At 39.2% G+C, this 18,726-nt stretch overlaps 1 protein-coding gene across 2 annotated transcripts in view; it reads right to left on the bottom strand.

Annotated features, from left to right (window-relative positions):
- LOC100748489 (sterile alpha and TIR motif-containing protein 1) overlaps positions 1-18,726 on the bottom strand; it is a 140,535-nt gene that overhangs the window by 82,931 nt on the left and 38,878 nt on the right. The window lies entirely within an intron of this gene.

The following is an 18,726-nucleotide window of genomic DNA, read 5'->3' as shown; positions in this document are numbered from 1 at the left end:
GTAATATTTCAATACTTTGCGATGGATACGATGTTACAACGGATAAATCACTATTACCATATGAACATGCGATTATTAGAAAAATTGCGTAATGAAAGCTATGCGAATTTGTTTTGTTCGTGATTTCGATCGATATATTTAGCTGTTCTATTAATCAAGTTTTTTGTACTTTATAACTGTGGATCTGACATAGCTACGCATAATAATGAAGTATGCGAATGCATTGTATGCGCAGTTGAATATGAATCATCTATCGATTTCCATTTAATCGAATGAATAATTAACGCTGCATTCGTTATATCGATACACACATACTAACTACAATTATTCTGTATCTGACGAAAACTAGAATGTCAAAAAATATATCAAGACAGTGTACGTGCTCATAAATTGATCGTATTTTTACATAAAACTCCAGACACATCCGAAGAAGATATCAGGAAGTATGAAATATTAGTAAAAATAGAAATTATACGATAAGAGGATTCTCACCTGAGTGATGGAGTTTTCGACCTGTTTGCTGAGTAGTCGAAAACGCTTGGAATTTGCCACGGTGTGAAAACTTTGTGAGTTCAAACGAGTTCATTTGATCGAGGCGAAATTCGAGAGGCACTGCTATTACGAAATATCGAACACAGAAATTGCGACGCTTCCTGTTCTCATAAGGGGAAAAACAAATATTTCGAAATATTAAAATCATTTTTATTCTAGTAATAATAATAATAATTCTATCCTGTACCCTGTATCTGTAATAGAAATCTATAGGAATTTATAATAATTTACGATAGAAGATATACAGTTGAAATAAGATCGAAGAAAGAATTCTTCCATTTTTAGAAAATACAATTTCTAAGAAGAATATTTGTTAACTTGTTATAAAATTCGCAAGTGCCATTGCAAATTACTTTTTAACTGTAAGCTACATCGTATTACAGACGCGTTCATACAAATGTCATATCTATAATCGTTCTTCGATATTTGCATTTAATAACGGACACAGAAAATAACACGAAATTATATAACGATCAGAAAACAAGCATAGAGTTACGAAAACAAAGAAGATACAACTAACCGTGGTTAATTTCTTCAGTTTCACGCGACATCGAAGCCGCTTTGGTCGCACTTATCTCGCGACTCGTCCGCGGAAGAAAATTGCGTAATTGGAGTCGCGATACGCTCCATCCGGTCCGATGTTCCGCGAATAACGTCGTCCAATTCGCGGTTCGAGTTCGAGAAAACACAACAACGTTTCTAGATACGAAATGAATAATTCTTTCCAATTGAATCATCTTTCGTTCGTTGCTTTTCAGACGTACACACAAACCTAAATATAATACTTTGTAATAGCACGATTTAAAAGTCTTAGATCACCTTTATTGATAATTCCAGTTAGACTTGTCTTTAGATTGGAAAATCATTCTTAGATATTCTGACAGTTGCGTTATTTGTTTGCAATTTAAAAATTCGGCTTGAATCATTGCAACGATAGGAGATCAGAGGTGAACATTATGGAATATCTACTTCAACGTGAAGATATCTGATGCAAGGGAAAAGAGATTAATTAATTTTTTAAAATATTTTGAGAACGATATACTGACAAATGCTGGACGATAGAAACGAAGAACATCGACTGAACGTTTGATCGAATTTTATCGTAGAACTCTTAAAGGGTTGATTCCGAAATTTATCAACAAAATTCCAGAGAATATTTTTACTGGATCTTCGACTCGAAACAAATTTCCAACAAAAATAAGTTGACAAAAAGATTCGAGAAATTTCTTCGAACTTGAGCAGAATGACTCGAAGAACAGTTGCTTCAATCGTCTACTTCCAAAGTAATCCCAGGGATCATAAAGGCACACATATATACCTCCAAATGAAAGAAACTCTGACATGTTTACAAATTAAATTTTCTATCAATAAACCGTCGCAAATGAAACTCCAACAAACTAATCAAAATTCTACGCTCAAATCGTAGTTATGCTGCTTAAGACGTATACCAGTAGACCTCTTCGCCTTCATTACGCCAATGTATCAAGACCCATGACTGAACAGTGACAAAAGTACCGAATCAGAGAATTTCCTCGCGTGGATCGTTAAATTCGCTGGTGCATATAAACGGCAATGAAGAAACCATGACAGACTGGGTTCGTTTCAGTCGTCGTTACCCTCGATGAGGCAAGACGATTAAAAGCGTCGTTGTCGCGACATTTCGAACTGCCCTTTCGGCTGTGACACGTCCTGGTCCCGACGAAAATAAACGGTCTAGGCGACATCCTAATTAGCTCGCGTACACGGCCCTCGTTAACCCTTTGAATTGAAACGAAGAACTTCGGTATTGCTTCGCTTTGTTTCAATCATCAGCCATCAAAGGTTGCGCACCTTCATCCTGTTGCAATTGGGAACGCCGCACCGTGCCGCCAAGTCCATCTTAATGAAAGTAGCGAAAGGAAGACGGACCGTTGGATGCTAGAGAATTAATTCCGGGATTACCAAGAGCGGTGGAAACCAGCAATTTGTAATTTTTCAGAGAAATTTGATAGATTCATATCGGTGGAAATTTTGGGGCATTTAAGGCTGCGCTTCTTTTCGCTTCTTCTACGCGTGCTTTCTTCGCGATACTTACTTCGTAAAAACACGTGGAATAGATCGAGTATGTAGGATATTAAATACACAAAATATATTCGATCAAACGATTGGTATTTATATCTCGTACTCTACGTTAACGTTTGTTGAACGAATTCGACTATGCGATTCCGAGTGGTCAGTCGATGTAAATAACCATGTTGAGACCCCGACTGATTTCTGGCGCCAACTGTGACCTTCGCTAGTAAGGCGGAAATAACAAAAATTCGTAAAATTCTTGGCTTTGCTTGAAATTGAAATAAACATGAATTTAAGTCGCTATAAATCACACACAGTGCCTCGCGCAACGTACAATTATTCCATCATTTGCAATCTACAATAAATTTCTTTATAGCCTTTTTAAAAACCAATTTACACGCTTCATCATACGTATTTCCACCATCTCCTCTAAACAAACAATAAGATCGCCATTAAACCAGCGCAATCACCACCGCCGCCATCGTCGTCCTCGTCGTCGTCGTCGTCATCGTCATCATCATCATCATCATCATCGTAAACGAGGTTCTCTAAAGTAACCATTCCGTAAGAGGTTCATCTAGAGGCGCGGGAAAACCCATCAAACCCGCGTGAAAAAAGAAATCACTCGACGCCGGCCGCTCGGTCCTCGTCGCGATAGCGTATGCAAAGGGGACGCAAGAGCACCGATGCCGCAGCTATAAAGACAAATAGTAGCGAAACGAGCCCAACAAGGCCTAACGACGTGTATTTGCATCGGTCATTAAGACGGCCGAGAAACCGCGGCGCAGGACGGACAAAAGGATACCCGCCGCTAAAGTAAAGTAACGCTTATCGCCGCTCGCGAAAGCGCATTTTCTTGCGTAACACTGGCTCTTGACCTCTTCTGCCTTCCCTTTTCTCAGCCGTGTTCCCATGTTCATAAAATGTTGCATGTAGCTTACGGTTGGACAATGGTCTATGCGGTTAGGTGCTAAGCATTTGATGGTGCAAGGATTCCGAGAGATTGTAAGGTTGGTTTTGTCAGTTTCATGGACATTCGTAGGATAGAGATCGCGTTAAGATCGGGGCTGACTAACGGATAGGTCATTTTTCAGTTTTACCGCTCGTTTAACTTATATAGAATCAGCATTTTGTTTCTGCAATTACCAAAAACAATTACTTTGATTATCTATCATCGATAGAGCGCATATAAATTTCATTTTCTCGGACAAAATTTTGAGTAGCGCTTAGTCGAGCGAATTCATCTTAGAATGTATGATCTAAGAGTGTACTGGGTTTATTAGAGTAAGGGTGGATCTGCATAGATAATTGCGAACAAGCGTGAGTTTGGTGACTTTCGGTTCGTACATTCCATTCTACAGGTTCATTTTCCTCCCTTATTTTCTTTACCATGATGCTGTTCTAGAGTAAGCACAGTAGATCTCCATCAATCCTAAACGTCTTCATAGAAGAACCACGTATAACAGGAGATCACTGCTGATATCTCTTGCTGCTTATGATTTTTGTTCACGGAATAGTCGTCCATCTAGAAAAGTGGATTTAATCGACGGTGATTTTTCATTTCGCTAATCATTCATGGAATGCACCCATAGAACCCGTTCATAGAATTCATCGCCAATACGTAGAGTAGGTTAGAAGGGCTTTCTGCTCGAATAAATCATACGAAATCATCGTTCAAACGTTCGTCTTTAACAAGCAAGAAACAAAGTGAATAAATTGCGTGTGTTACAATTCTCCATAGAGATATACGCGTGTCACCATTCTTCCAGTCGTCCTTTGCAATTAGTGTCACGTTCCTGGAAGCGGTGCAGATACATTAATTCCGCTGGCGACGGAAAAAATGGTCGCGGATCGATCCCGCGACGCGGCGAGATAGCCTGGCAGACCTTCGACAGCCGCCCACTAGGCTCGACACGTTCACCATCGTAAAACTTAAGCAAAATTGCCGCGTGATTCATTATTAATGTCGTTATTTCACGGCGGTGCGCTGGGAAGGTGCAGCTACTTGTCTGTACATTTATCTTCGCGATGACGAGTTTCTGGAAAACGATCGCCGTCGAACCTATTCTGGAACGATGGAAAGAAATTCAGGCGACTCTGAGAAACGTCGTTCACCTGGATATCGTCCGCTTCCTCGAAATACGTTGTCAGTCGTTTCTAAAGTTCGAGGAACTTTAACTTTTCTTGGTCCGTTTACTTGTTTCGTGAAAGTTTAGTTGTTGGAAGGTTGGAACACTTAGTCCTGTGTTTTTTTTATTTGGAGGTGTTATTCCGGTTAAACGGTTGGCAAGAAATCAACAACGCGTAATTATATATATACGTGTATATATTGCGTAATTTAACGATTTATATTATCAAGTTAACCAAGCAACGTTCTTCGATATTTAAGAATTAAGACAATTTATAATTCCAGCTTCTGCGTAGATTTGTCTTTTCTATTTCTTAATATGTGTCGAAATAAATAATATTTGATATTATATCTGACAAAGGTACGATAAATGTATCTCTCTGGTTTCTTCTTCCAACGAACAGATTAAAAATGAAAATGGACATTTGACACAAATCGATTGCCGAATATTTCGTTTCAATCTTGCTTTCGTATCAACAGAGAATAAATCTTTATGTTTTAAGAAGAGCTTCAAGGCGAAGTTAAAGATTACCAAATTCTCGGCATTCTAACACTGTTTCATCTTAACTTTGTTTAAACAACGTTCTTTTAACGAACAATCGATCTTCTGTAACGCACATTTTGTCCCAGTTACGAGTTTACGAAACTTCATTCACGGAATCTTGTGCTCCAAATTTTTCAATCTTGCGACTCAACGCTGCTCGATAAAGATATCCAGGAGTTCGGTTTTGATCTTTAACCCATTTAATCTGACAAACTCGTGATCATTCGCGTGGAAAGAGACAAGTCGAAAGCAAAACACGTCAGATGCCAACGGTGGACAGACACGAGACGTCTTTTGATCCGGCTAGTTCCATAAATTTTGTCTTTTGCCACAGGCACCCAGTTCTGTCCATCTTCCACGTTACTGACAGAGTCGCCATACTTGCGCGCTTTTAACGCGGTTATAAAATATTTAAACGCCGAATAAAACATCGTCGCAGCGATCTTTGCCAGCGATGCTGTAAGTGGAACGAGCTCGATTCTGAGAACTACGAAAGCGGACCTGTTAAAAACACCTGTGAAATCGGCAACGTAGCCAATTTTATTGCTCCGTGGAAAATTTTCAATTCCGAAATTGCACGTGGTTTTCTAAAGGTTAACGCGATTATCGACTAACGTGGTCTTCCTTTTACTTTTACAACTCTGCCGTAGTTTTATGTTCCAATCTCATTATCGTTTTAACGATTAAAACAACTTCGAATATAATCCAAGAAAAATGCCTGGCTTCTATCTTTTTATAGAAACTTTTTTAGGTCTTCTTAGATCTTTTTTTAGATTTACATATATTTCTTAGATTTCCTATGACTTTTCTAAAACACGCGCATAGTCTGTTTCTGCTCCTTCGTTTCTTTCCTCTTTTTAATCGACAATAATTCTGGCATTAAACACCATATTCGGCATGGTCAGCAATTTCTACCGGAACGTGCCGAAAATTCCAATTGCGACGATATTCGTTTGTAGCTTGCCTCTCTCTCTCTTTCTTTCCCTCTCTCTCTCTCTCTCTCTCTCTCTCTCTCTCTTTTTCTTTGTCAACAAAATTCGTACAATTTCTCCATGACACGTCCGCAGACAGTCAATCGGGGGGATTCCAAGTAACGAAGCTGGGACTTTCCTCGTTCCTCCAAGTAAGTCCAGCAAATCGTGTCAAGCGTGCATCGCACGACAATCGCGAGTTGTGAGTCATACGCGCGCTTTCGATTAGACCCCCCCTCCCCCACGGACGAGAGCCGACGTCGTAGCATGATTATTAATGCGCCTCGTTCACCAGAGTATGAAGGCACGAGTAAGTATCAGAACCTTGTTAAGTGTCAAAAGAAAATCACCTGTCAGTATCAGAATTCGTAATTATCTCATTACATTGATTAAATCTTGTCGCGGTAATTCATAAAAATTCTTTCATTTTTCTGTGACAGTTATGACTAATATGATTCATAGTCGAAGGTGTGATTCACGTGAAAATGTATCTTGCCAAATAAGTTCAAAAACGCTCGAATTCTTCCACCTTATTAGATTATCCAATTTGTAGTATGTACGTACGATTATTTAATCTATAATTCATATTTCCAATTTATTTGGCTAGCTATGGATTAGCAAACGTAAAATACAGCATTATGTCTACGCTTTTTCTGGTAGCTGTTTTTAAGTAGTTGTTATCTATTGTCAGAACGATGTGCCTCCAGCAAAATATTGAAATATTACACGCAATTTGTATTTAGAGATATTCAGTCTCGTATTGCATACGTATCTATGAACGTATCTATGAAATTCAGATATATGTACATTAAAGAATAGTTGTAGCGTTAACATCGAAGCGGACAAAATGATTAATGCGTAATTTCCTATAGAAATTTTACGGATTTGCAACAGTTCGTTTTTATCACTATGCAAGCAAATGTTTCTTTTTTCGTTGCGATATTTATTGTATATTTGTATATTTTGATTTCTTTAGTACGAGTCTCGTGCTTCAATCAACCAATATCAGAGGAATAATGACGATCATAAACAAAATATTCATAAGATATTAATCTTATCAACACGAAGCATCATCGTATCGAACCTTGACTTCGTTCCTCCAAGCAGAGGAAAGAAACGCTATGTATACGTATGAGAATCGGAAAAGCTCGTGGAAAATCGTGCCCGACCTTCGTGAGTTTTCTTTCTCCGTCGTGTCGTTTTCCTCGCGCAATCATAATTAACCTGAATCACCGTCGGGATCGCGGAACCCACGCGCACCGCCTAACCAACGCGACGCCGCCGTCGGTTGTTCGTTACAAAAGGGGAGGAGATAAGCGAGACAAGCGGATCGCGATTTTTAATCGGTCAACTGAGACCCAGCCACGCTCGACTCGGTAATTATCCTGGTAAGCGTGGTCGTTGGGCTTACTCTGCCGAGATAACGAATGGCCCGACAGATTTTGAAGAATCGTTGTGGTTCATTCTGTCGACCCAGTTACCCATTTTACTTCCTTCCGTGATTTCCGGAAAAGAGCAAGAGGCGCATAATGACTAATTCCGGCTGTGAGAAGATATTACAAAATCAGGAAGGAAATATCAGAGCATCGTACTTGTTAAGAGTAACGTTAACTTTATCCAGAAACTGATCGTACCGATTCATATATCATACTGCGATGCAAAAAGATCGATTAAAAATATTAATCCATTTAGGGAGGAAGAAATTCCATTGTATATTATTCTATTGTATTCTTTGTATCTTTGCATTTTCTTAAAGTTTCAAGTTCTTAGAATTTCTATACGTACATATTGAGTTGGCAACTAAGTGATTGCGGATTTTGTCAATACCACCTAATGACAAAATCCGCAATCACTTAGTTACCAACACAATATGTATAAGTTTAATGAAATGAAACTCTTAGCCTGAGTTGTCACTTGCGCATAGATTGAATTCTAGAGATTCGTCAACAATGCTTGTCGTGACGTTTGTCGATAAGAAACGAAAATTGTTACGTATCAGTATGGGAAATATTTTTGTTTTTTTTTTATCAATTTTAGGTAAATCATTATACGTATCGCGAGAAGACATCAGAGATCGTTGGTCGACTCGTTGGCAAAATGAAATTACACCAAGTTTTCCAGTTGTCCGGGTGGGTCGCGGTTTGCCACGGGGTTCTACGTGTTCGTAATTAACTGCCGTCATTTATCTGGCCGCGTAAGAAGAATAATGAGTGACGCCGTGGTACGAAACTTCGTTCCACCAACGGTTGATTAATTCGTAAGTTAAATCGTCGTGGGGGTTCGGCTGCCTCTAGACAAAAGGATGATGGATACGAATCAGCTGCTTTGAGGAGGCACCTACATATGTACGTGCACTACCTCCGTGATAAACTACTGTTTCGAGTTCCTCCGGCAACCAAGAATCAGGAAACGCTGGCAGGAAAAACACGAGTAGCTTTGCCTCTTTGTTTCCCGAGGAAAAGAATCTCCCGGTGAATTTATTTTTGTGCTGAGAAAGATAATAAAAGATCTTTTCCGTAGCTTTATTTGGTTGTCTGAAAAGTTCGTAGCGCGTCTGGCAATCCACGTACCAACAATAAGTTTCATATGTAAATATTTGACGAGAAATCGTCGAAGGAAACGAATGATATGCGATTCAATAAAATATTAATTCTATATAAATCCTAATTCTATAAATTCCATATTAACTCTGCAAAGATATATCGCGTTTAAATTTTTCTTCTCCTTGCGATCTTCCCAAACGATTCAGCGGTACGTTGAAATATTTTTCAGAAAGCAAGTGACGAGTCTCGGAACGTATGCCAGGAACGTCACGAACGAGTACCAGAAACTTCCTGAAATTGAAAATAAACATTTTTCACGAATTTATGAAAAACCGCGCGATCGAACCGACCGAAACGCGCGAAAGATGAATGATCAGGGAAGAGGCGTTATTTTTAGAAAGGTTCATAGGAACGTTCGTTCTCTTGTTTCCTATTGTTGTCGTTTCATCGTCCTTTCCGTGATTAATCTCGCCTGAGATCACGAATTATTCTTACGCGGTACTAACTACGCTACGAGGCTAGTAATGGGATCCGGAAGTAATTTGTCATCCAGTCCAGACGTTCCTAGCGACTGAAATTAATTATTCTTAACCCCGTGTCTTCATCGAATCGTTTCTTCCTAGCAGACCGCCGATATACGAATCATGTAAATCGCTTATGAAATCGAACGTGTTGCACGATTAAAAATTATTCAATGGATACTCGATTCATACGTACGTTTCCTCTGATTCTTGCCCAGGATCTTACAGAAATTGATTGTCTATCACGATACGAGAATATTTATGGCCTTTGTTCATCGTGAGTGATACTTAATGGGAAAGCTGTCATGATAAAGGAACGCGAAACGGGATACGATGAGTGAAAGTAAGCTACGATCGTTCGTTGTTAACCGTTTCAAGATGTTTCAATAGTTTGAAGCTTAAAGTGATAAATGTTTGTCGAAACCATCGATGATTAACTTCTAATGGATCGACGAGACAGATTCGTTCTGATAATTATATTGTTTGGATTTGAAATCGATTACAGTCGAATATGGTTAAGTTTGGAAATGAGTATGGTTAGGTTTAGAATAGTGGTACAATTTGAAAGGAAAATTGTAGAAATTTCTTGCGAATATTATTTATAATATTTCCCAATATAGCTAAATTTCGCTTTGCTAAGATTAGGTATAGCTAGGATTAAGTACGAATTAGACGTCGTTACGTTTAAAAATGTACGTATAAATATTTTCTACGTGAGAGGAAAATTACATTAGGTATGATCGCGTTTGAAGAAAGACTACGAGGAAAACTTCTTGAGAATATTGTCGCAATATTTTGTTAGCATATTTAGACTTCGCCTAGGCGCGGTTATGTTTGTGTTTGCCACAAATAGGTATAATCAAGTTTGAAGTGGGAGGAAAATGTAAAAAACTAACACAATATTTACCGATGCTAAGGATTAAGCAGCAAGAGTTTCTTGGAAAGTTTCTCTAAAAGAAATTTTCTAGAAATTACAGGGTCGATCACTTTGTATCTATATGGTGTCCTCTAGTTACGGCTATCGATTCGATTCGAAACATTTTTCATCGAGATCGGAGTGCAAGGCTGGTACGAACCGTGAAAACGTTCAACGAGATAGATACGTCCGTGTGGGTTTTTTGGTATGCAGCATGAAATTAGTCGCCTATTTGTCATCCTCGCGCTATATTTCGTGCTCATGAATATTCGATCGAGACGAACGACCCGATGCAACCGTGATACCTTAAATCTCTCCGTTAATCGGATACTTCCAGGCTTTATAAATATCGTGGTCGCGTGGGTCGCGTTAACTTCGTTCTAACCTGTCACGGGGAATTCGCCTTCCCATAACTTATGCTAATTTTAATTTTACGAACACCACCGTTTGCCTCGAATTCGTTTCGAACGTTTCCCTTGCATTTCCTCGTTTCGACATTTTAAAATGCAAGGAAAAGTATCGTTTGATCTTTATTTTTGGAACGACTTGCATTTACAACGCGTTACGAATACAGTCACACGAAATTTTCCATATTTTTTAACCACAGAATGCTCTTTGGATCGTCGAAAAAAAAAACACTCGTTTGTTATTCGATCAGATTATGACACGCAATATGTCCGAGCTTAATGAAGTTATGCCTCGCGATATCTATTTAAACAAAACAATTGAAATCGCATATATGAAAGAGAAAATTCTCAGACTTAAAACGACGAATGAAATGATCCACAAGAGACATACTAATGTTTGTAAAAAAAAAAAGAAAATTGTTTAGAAAATTAATACGAAAGATCAGACATTTCGTATGTTGATGAACCATTCTCGCAGTGTATAAATGGCTTTTTCTCGCATTTCTCAAAATTTATCCATCGAACTCTGTGATTCAGCCTGATCATCTATATTTTCTGTATAAACAGTTTCCAGACTCCGCGTGCCTAAACATACGTTACTCGATTATTTTCAGCATCGAAATCCAAGGACTGTGTAACCGTGGTATTCGCATCTTCCATGTTCCAAACTCCAAGGTCTCCACCGATTCTATCCTCATTCATTGACCATACCATACGTATTAAAAGATGGGATTTCCCTATAAGCGTCAAGCACGTATATCTGAAAACAGTAATCAAGTTATCTGACATCAAATTCTTCGGAATCCAGGTAACTTGGCAGATCCGAACGATCGTGTCTCTCGATATCTATAAAAATAAGAATCGTCGTATCGACATCCACAGTCTACTTGCAACAAACTCCATCTTAAACTCACTATTCTACATAGTCGTATTACGATCGATACTACGTTACATTACGTATAAATTCAGAAAAAAACATTCGTGAAACGACAAAGTCAACGGATCGCCTTGGAATTGATTTCGTTGATCGATACGATCCAACGATCACGACGTGACCACGACGATTTCCGCCTTCCAGCGAGGAAGAGTGGTGTTTAAACGCGTAATCGTCGGAAACATCAATTCCCGTTGAAGCGTAGGAGACGCATACCAACACCCACCAGAAAGCATCATTGCGTCTTAACGTGTGCCACGATTGTTCTAACGCCTGTCGATGCGACAAGGTGTGCGTAAGGTCAGGGCGCAACGTGAATCGTGATACGCCCCTGACACGCTCGTTGGACTTGACACGCGTCCCTCCATTTCCTTTCATTATTCTCAAACCATACTCTTTTTTCCTTTCTTTTTTTTTTTTTTTTTTTAATGAATTGAACATAAGCAACGTCCTTCGAGAAAGAAATATCATGTTTCTTAATGTTTTTAATGTACTAGTATATTCGTAGATACAGATCTGTAAATCTGGCGTTGATCTCTAATCTAACGGAATTCAGTCTATCTATTGATGATCGTGCAAATTCGCAGAATTTATCGGGGAAATGACGATCAGCCAGCGAAAAATAGAAAAAATTGTAAAATTCGAAATTAGCATACATCGGGATTGGAATCGAATGTCGAGATTGATTGCATTGTTACAAAGAGGATTCCTTGCCGATTCCCACGAAGGAATCGAATAGAATCACCGCGAGCCTTTTCAAATGCGTGCGAGGCGTGGCGCCTGCGGAGTAACGTGGCGAATTTATTAGCATTTCAATGGTAATCCGCTCGAGCTAGTATATACCAGCCGGTTGAACTTGTCGTACCACAAACCTTAATAAATAATTTACTACTCGCTATATAATAACACGTTCGGAGATCAGCAACTGGAAGTTGAAGAAAAAAGGAAGCAGTGTTTATCCTGGCATAACTTTTCAAATTAATGAACAATTATTAGATTAGTAACCGTCACTTACGATTTCCACGCCCAGGCAATTTTCTCGTCGACCTATTGGTTCTATATCCTCTACATCCTGTACAATCCTTCTATCAGGTTTTGCGATTCTCTCCGACACCTGAGAAGCTATCATTTCCATCGTTCGTAATTTCCACCGACGTTATTATACGAATTATCGTCACACGATTCCTGTTCTTTCCGCGGAAAAAACTTGAACACTCATTTCTGACAATAATACCACCGTGTATAGCGTATCTCCATGCATTGTGCGTAATAATTGTTTATGGAAGATACTGAGACTCGATTTACGAGCGTTCAAGCTCGCAATATAAATTTTAATCTTTAAATACGAGTAGATTCGCCAGTTGTACGATATTTGGGTTGTGGTAATTTTCTGTTGGTCGAAGGATCGATGAGATATCGATGGAACGATAGAAGATAGCACCGAGGAAGTTTGTTAGTCCGAAAAGATGAAAGAATTGGTTGAATCGAATGAATGGGTCTTCGAATCTTAAGATTTGCTGTAATACTTTTATAAAAGCTGCACGAGAGAGACTGCAGTATACGACTTCTTCGAATAAATATCTTTTTCCTCTCTTTTCCTTCGTACCGCTGAAAAGATCGTAGACTCGAGAAGTTACGTTCGAAAAAACGCTCACATTTAAACACCATGACCGCATCTTTTACCTCTGTTTTATCTGCAAAACGCAGCTTTCGACCAAGCAAGACAAAATCTCAAGATCAAGATGCACCGAGAAGAATCGAGCCTTTATGCAAAATCGTAACTCACGGGGACGTTTTCGTGCAGCGCGGTTCCTTTTTTCTTTCGTCATTCGAGAGACGTAATTTTCCATGGAGGGAGTTGCGGTGGTCGTTACAACGGTGACGAGGACTGCAGAAGGGTGCAAGAAGGAACGAAACGGACGAACAGCAACGGTACAAGCTTTATATCGCGCATAAACATTCCTGTCGTAAACGTCGCCGTTTCGACTGACGGAAGCGGCCGATAATTTATGCGAGAACGTGTCTTAATTGTTACAAACAAGCGCGACCGACCGTGCTGGACGAAGGCCCGAGTTTTAATGAGCCGCCGAATATCGTCGACTTGATACAACAGGCAGTTTCACGAGGTTAGAGAATTTTATGACAAGTTTCGGCACTGGCGGTGCCATTTGTCATTCATCGTTTTTCTTTTAATTTGGAAGGAAATCACATTTGTTCGATATTATGTATTTACAAAAATTATTTGTCCTGGATCAATCGTTGTTTACTGGTTTGTTAATTCATCAAGGACCAAGTGTTTAAGCGATGTGTAACCAATTTACGTATTCTTTCGCCAAGAACAATGCATCAGGATGTAAGACGAGCAATGTACACGTTCGAATGGTAGATATTTTACAGAAGATGAGAAACAACAACATTTCTACGATTTAAACGAAGAATGATTCGTCCTGGTGTACGAATTACATCGAACTTTATAAAATTCGCGATATTAAAATAGAAAATTTTCGATGATATCAGTTGATCGAAACGGGAGTGGAAATGAAACGTTGTTTTAACGCAACGTTGGATACTGAACAATATAAAAGGTGCATAAATTAAAAGACATTGTTTGAAATTCCTCTCGTTAAGCTTCAAGGTGGAATTCAAACCTATAAAACCAACTTCTGCAAACAACTCCAAATGTTCGATCCAGCGTCAACCCTAATTTACGTTCGATCATACACCGAAGTAAATGTCCAACAAATCTCGTACTTCCACGAAGGAAGAAGTCGCACATTCCACGCACTGTCTCCACTAAGATAATCCAGATTAACCAAACAGGACGTTCTTAGAAGGAAGACATTGACGATGTTCCAGAAACTGGGCAAACGGACGCAGCAAGAAGCATCGATAAAGTCGCAAACGAATCCCCCCAGTGGCGTGGTTCAAAAGGATATCCGACAAATGCGGCGGAAAGAGGCAGAGAACCGAGGAAGAAGGTTCTTGGGCAAGTGGCAGCAAGATATTCGGTAAATAAATCATGCTACCTCCGTAAATCTTCGCGTTGGATGGGAGAATCGGACTATTATTAATAGCGGCGCGTCTTGTTACTTCGACGACCGCGCGACGTCATTTATTTATGGTGTTAAATGCCATAAAGCAGCCGGCTAGAAGAAATTCCTTTCGAATTTCTCGCTGAAAAGGATCGACCGCCATGTTATGATGCGAAGAAAACTAAAATATCAGCCTTTAAACTTGTCTTAATTCAGCTACGTATATTTTTCCAATCATCGACAGTACGAATCGAAGATTTCGCGACAAGAACCACCGAAATTACAGTTTGCTACGCTCCAGCGTAATATTTCACGATGAAATTAATTATACAGAATTAATAAATCGCCCATAAAAATACGATGCTTCCATTTCTTTTACCGCGAGACTTTGATCAATCAAACTTTCCAACGACAGTTTCGATCCCGTTCAAGTCGATTAACGAAGATCAAACTATACGTTTTTCTCATCGAATTCGTAAAGTAGGTTTGACAAAGTTTTTTTAATAACAATGATTGCGCAACGCGCGACAATTGAACGAGATCATGAATTATGACAACAACGTTGAGGCCAATTTCAGCAAGTTTACGTTCGGTCAAATCGAGGCCAGCCATCAATTTCGTGTTCGTAGAACGCGTTCTAATTGCGAGACAAACACGAGACGCCGTACTCGAGCTGCCATTGTTGCTCCCCGTATTCATTGATTCGTTCCATACCGAATGGGGAACGAACGCCAGGACGTGGCGTGTAACTTGAACGATCGTATAACCGGTGCTACAAAAAGGGAATAAGGTAGAGAGAAGCCGAGGTGAAATCGAATCGATGTCCCTTTTAATAATTTTCGATGCGTCGAAATTTATACCGAATCGGTGGAATTAATTTCGAAGATTACGAAAGGAAGTCACGAACACGTGGATGATTAATGGCGATGATACGAGATTTCGATCGAGGTTAGCTTATCAAAAGACCTTAATTAAGCCTTTACATATCGATTTCACCAAACTGCTCGCATGCGATGCACCGCTGTTCGAACACATACGAGCATTTGCTTATTCTTGGTAAAACATATTTTACCGTGATAATTTGATTCCTTGGAGCCGAGTATGATGGAATATCACGATAACACAAATAAATTAACTTTTACAAGGCGATATACATTTGTAATTGTCAAAGTTTGTAAAAGCGCACTCTGTTATTCGATAAACTTTTTATTTTCGCACTCTTTAATTTTTGAATTATAATTCAGATGAAAAAGTCATTCTTCTAACTCGACGCAACGTCTTCGATCGCTAATACAATGGTTTAACAAATGATAAACGTATACGAAGGCCACAGAGGAAAATCATTATGAATGACACTTCTACTTTTCACAGAGAAACGATTTTAAGATTCCATTACATCTCGAATCAATCCTAAAATCGTCCCTTTAATTCATTAATTGATCTTGAGTCAATTAGTATGTCATCAATTTAGGATTAAATGGCAACAGAGGATGAAAGCGTCTGTGTATTTATGAACGGTAGGATACGTCGTTATCTTTTTTCATAAAAACAAAATAAAGCTACGTTGTACGTTATATCTATAAAACGAAAGAAGAGAAAAGTTGGATTAAAAGAAGAACTCCTTAAAAGAGCGTTGGATTCCTGGAAAAAGTGTGTCACACGGTGGACAACAGAGTTCCCCGTTTCTCGTCCCGTTCTCCGATTGTGAAACATTATTTACGACCTTGCCAGCAGATGCTGCTTGTAGGTGTACGGCCAGCAATGGTAAACCACAAAGATCGGTCTTCATTGTTACAGTAACAATGCTTTGCCGTTGCGAGCGGTCGGCCACGTGTCCTTGCAACGTGCTACCCAAACAAGAAAGTATACCGGGATTCGCCACGGGAAGTGTTAACCTTAATAACGAGCTTTCAACCACCCACCAAGGTGCCCTAATTACGAGAACAAGCTGACCGATACCTGGCTCGTTTCTTTTTTCACGTTTTCGCGACCAACGAATGGGATTATTGGACGCGTTGAATCGAAAGCATCAGTTCTGTCCTCTGCTTTGGTTCGAAAGGATTTTGATATTTTTGGTACAGTATGCTAAGCTATGGAGGTGGGTTTGTAGTGGATGGAGACCACAGGAAAAAGGTATAACAATTTATAATTATATTTTTAATGGAGAATTTAAGAGGAATTTAATACGCTTCGTACGTTTTATATTAACAAAAAAATCGTATTTTTATTTGATTTTGACATCGAGTGGAGCACTCTTCCTGCGATTAATTTTTTCTGTAAAATTATACGCAGATGTCAATTTAATTTTTTCGATCTATTTCCCATCTTTTTACCGCGAATATTATTCCGTAATCTTCTTTTGAGCGCATTAAAGTGGATACGAGACGAAAAAGCAAGGCCTTGAAAAATTCTCGTCACAGCGAGTTTTTTTTTTATCGTGCACTAAGTTGTCACGCGTGGAAGATCCAACCTGAAGATCACGTGAATTGTCGTTGGCAGTGCACGCTTGATAGAAAAGAATCTCGCATTGACGTTATTAGGCCTCAGACGGGATATTCGGTTAATCGTGTTCGCACTCGCCAGCGTAAATCAGCGAAGATACGCCAAAAAGGAAAAGCAAATAGCCGGGATTTAACGGCATTAACCTTAATCACGAGCTTTCATACACCCACCATGATGACCCAATTACATACACTGATGCAAGACATACTTCTTCGTTATTGTGATCACTCACTCTCGCCGTTAATCTGTCAACTACCAAACATGCCATTCATTTGTCCAGACGAATCTCATGTTTGTTTTCTTTTCTTGACTTAATCTCGGATAAAAGGCGATAAAAGATACTTACAATTAGAAGAATCTTGTTAAACATTCTTTTGCATTCAAAATTCTATCATCTTTATGTGCTAGCATATACCATCGCGATAAGTAAAACATCAATTTTATTTTAATAAATTCCTCTGCGATTGTAACGATTGATATTCAAATCTTTTCAAACTTCTCCAAACGTAGCATTCGCTCTTAAATTCCTTTAAAAATGATTTCCATGCCTATTGGACAAAATCTCAAACATTTAAAATTCAAAATTCTACGCTTTTCGAAACCCCTGAACGATTCAGTTCGCCTCTGAAATACGCGCGAAGAAATAATTCTACCGTCCAAGTTTTCAATTTGAACTTTCAAAGTACGAAAATTTCCTGTCAAGTCGAAAAGCACCTAAACGACCCGATTCCTCTGTAGAATGTACATATACCGCGGAAGAAATAATTTTCCTTCTGAAAATTGTATTCGAGATTCCAAAGCACGAAAAACAAATTTCGCTTCAACACTTACTCAACCATAACAACTCCGTTACTCCTTGATTCCTCTACGTTCATCCTATTAATCCACAAATCCCGCACGTTTCTCCAAACCTGAAGCGATCAGAATCTGCGTTCCAGCAGTTTATTCGCAGTAAGGAGCTCAGCATGCAAATAATCCGACGTATTATTATTGTTAGCATTGGATTAATTCGGACTTCGTTCTAAAAATATTGGCATTGCGTCGAATTTAGAAGGAAACCGATGTATCCTGATCTTCTGCGTTTTATTATACGAGCAGGTTGCATAACGCGACGCGTCAAGGTCATCGGCAAGCGCCACTGTTACGCTTTTGCAGCGACGCTCATTAAACGTGCGAGAACAAAGCGGGCAACGGGTTTCAGACGGTCGTTTCCGGTCTAACCCCTCTCCATCCATCCTTTTGTCCGTTTCTGCGGGACGCGCGTAATTTATAACTAATTTGCGCCGCATTGTTCGAAGCGTTCGAGCGGACCGCAACGATTTGCATTGTCCAGTTGCGTTTGAACGAACCGTTTAAAATGACACGGATACGTGTTTAATTTGTGCACCTGTTGGAACTGCTAGTAGAGACAATTGCTTTGGAAGAAATAGCGAACTTGCATGTTTCAAAAGGATTAATACTAAGGATTAAATAGGAAAATACTAAATGTGGAGTGAGATTTACTCTAAGTGGGTGTAATGAATATAAGAAGCAGAGTAACAAATGTAACAAATAATCTCCAAAATCCTAGAAAATTTAAATTCGATCAACTCGAACAATTTTCCTAACGCTTATGGTTTGCAGC

The sequence above is a fragment of the Bombus impatiens genome, unplaced genomic scaffold (genome assembly GCF_000188095.3).
Source record: "Bombus impatiens unplaced genomic scaffold, BIMP_2.2 scf_0321, whole genome shotgun sequence".
Taxonomy (NCBI): Eukaryota; Metazoa; Arthropoda; class Insecta; order Hymenoptera; family Apidae; genus Bombus; species Bombus impatiens.
This window is presented reverse-complemented; position numbering and strand designations above follow the sequence as displayed.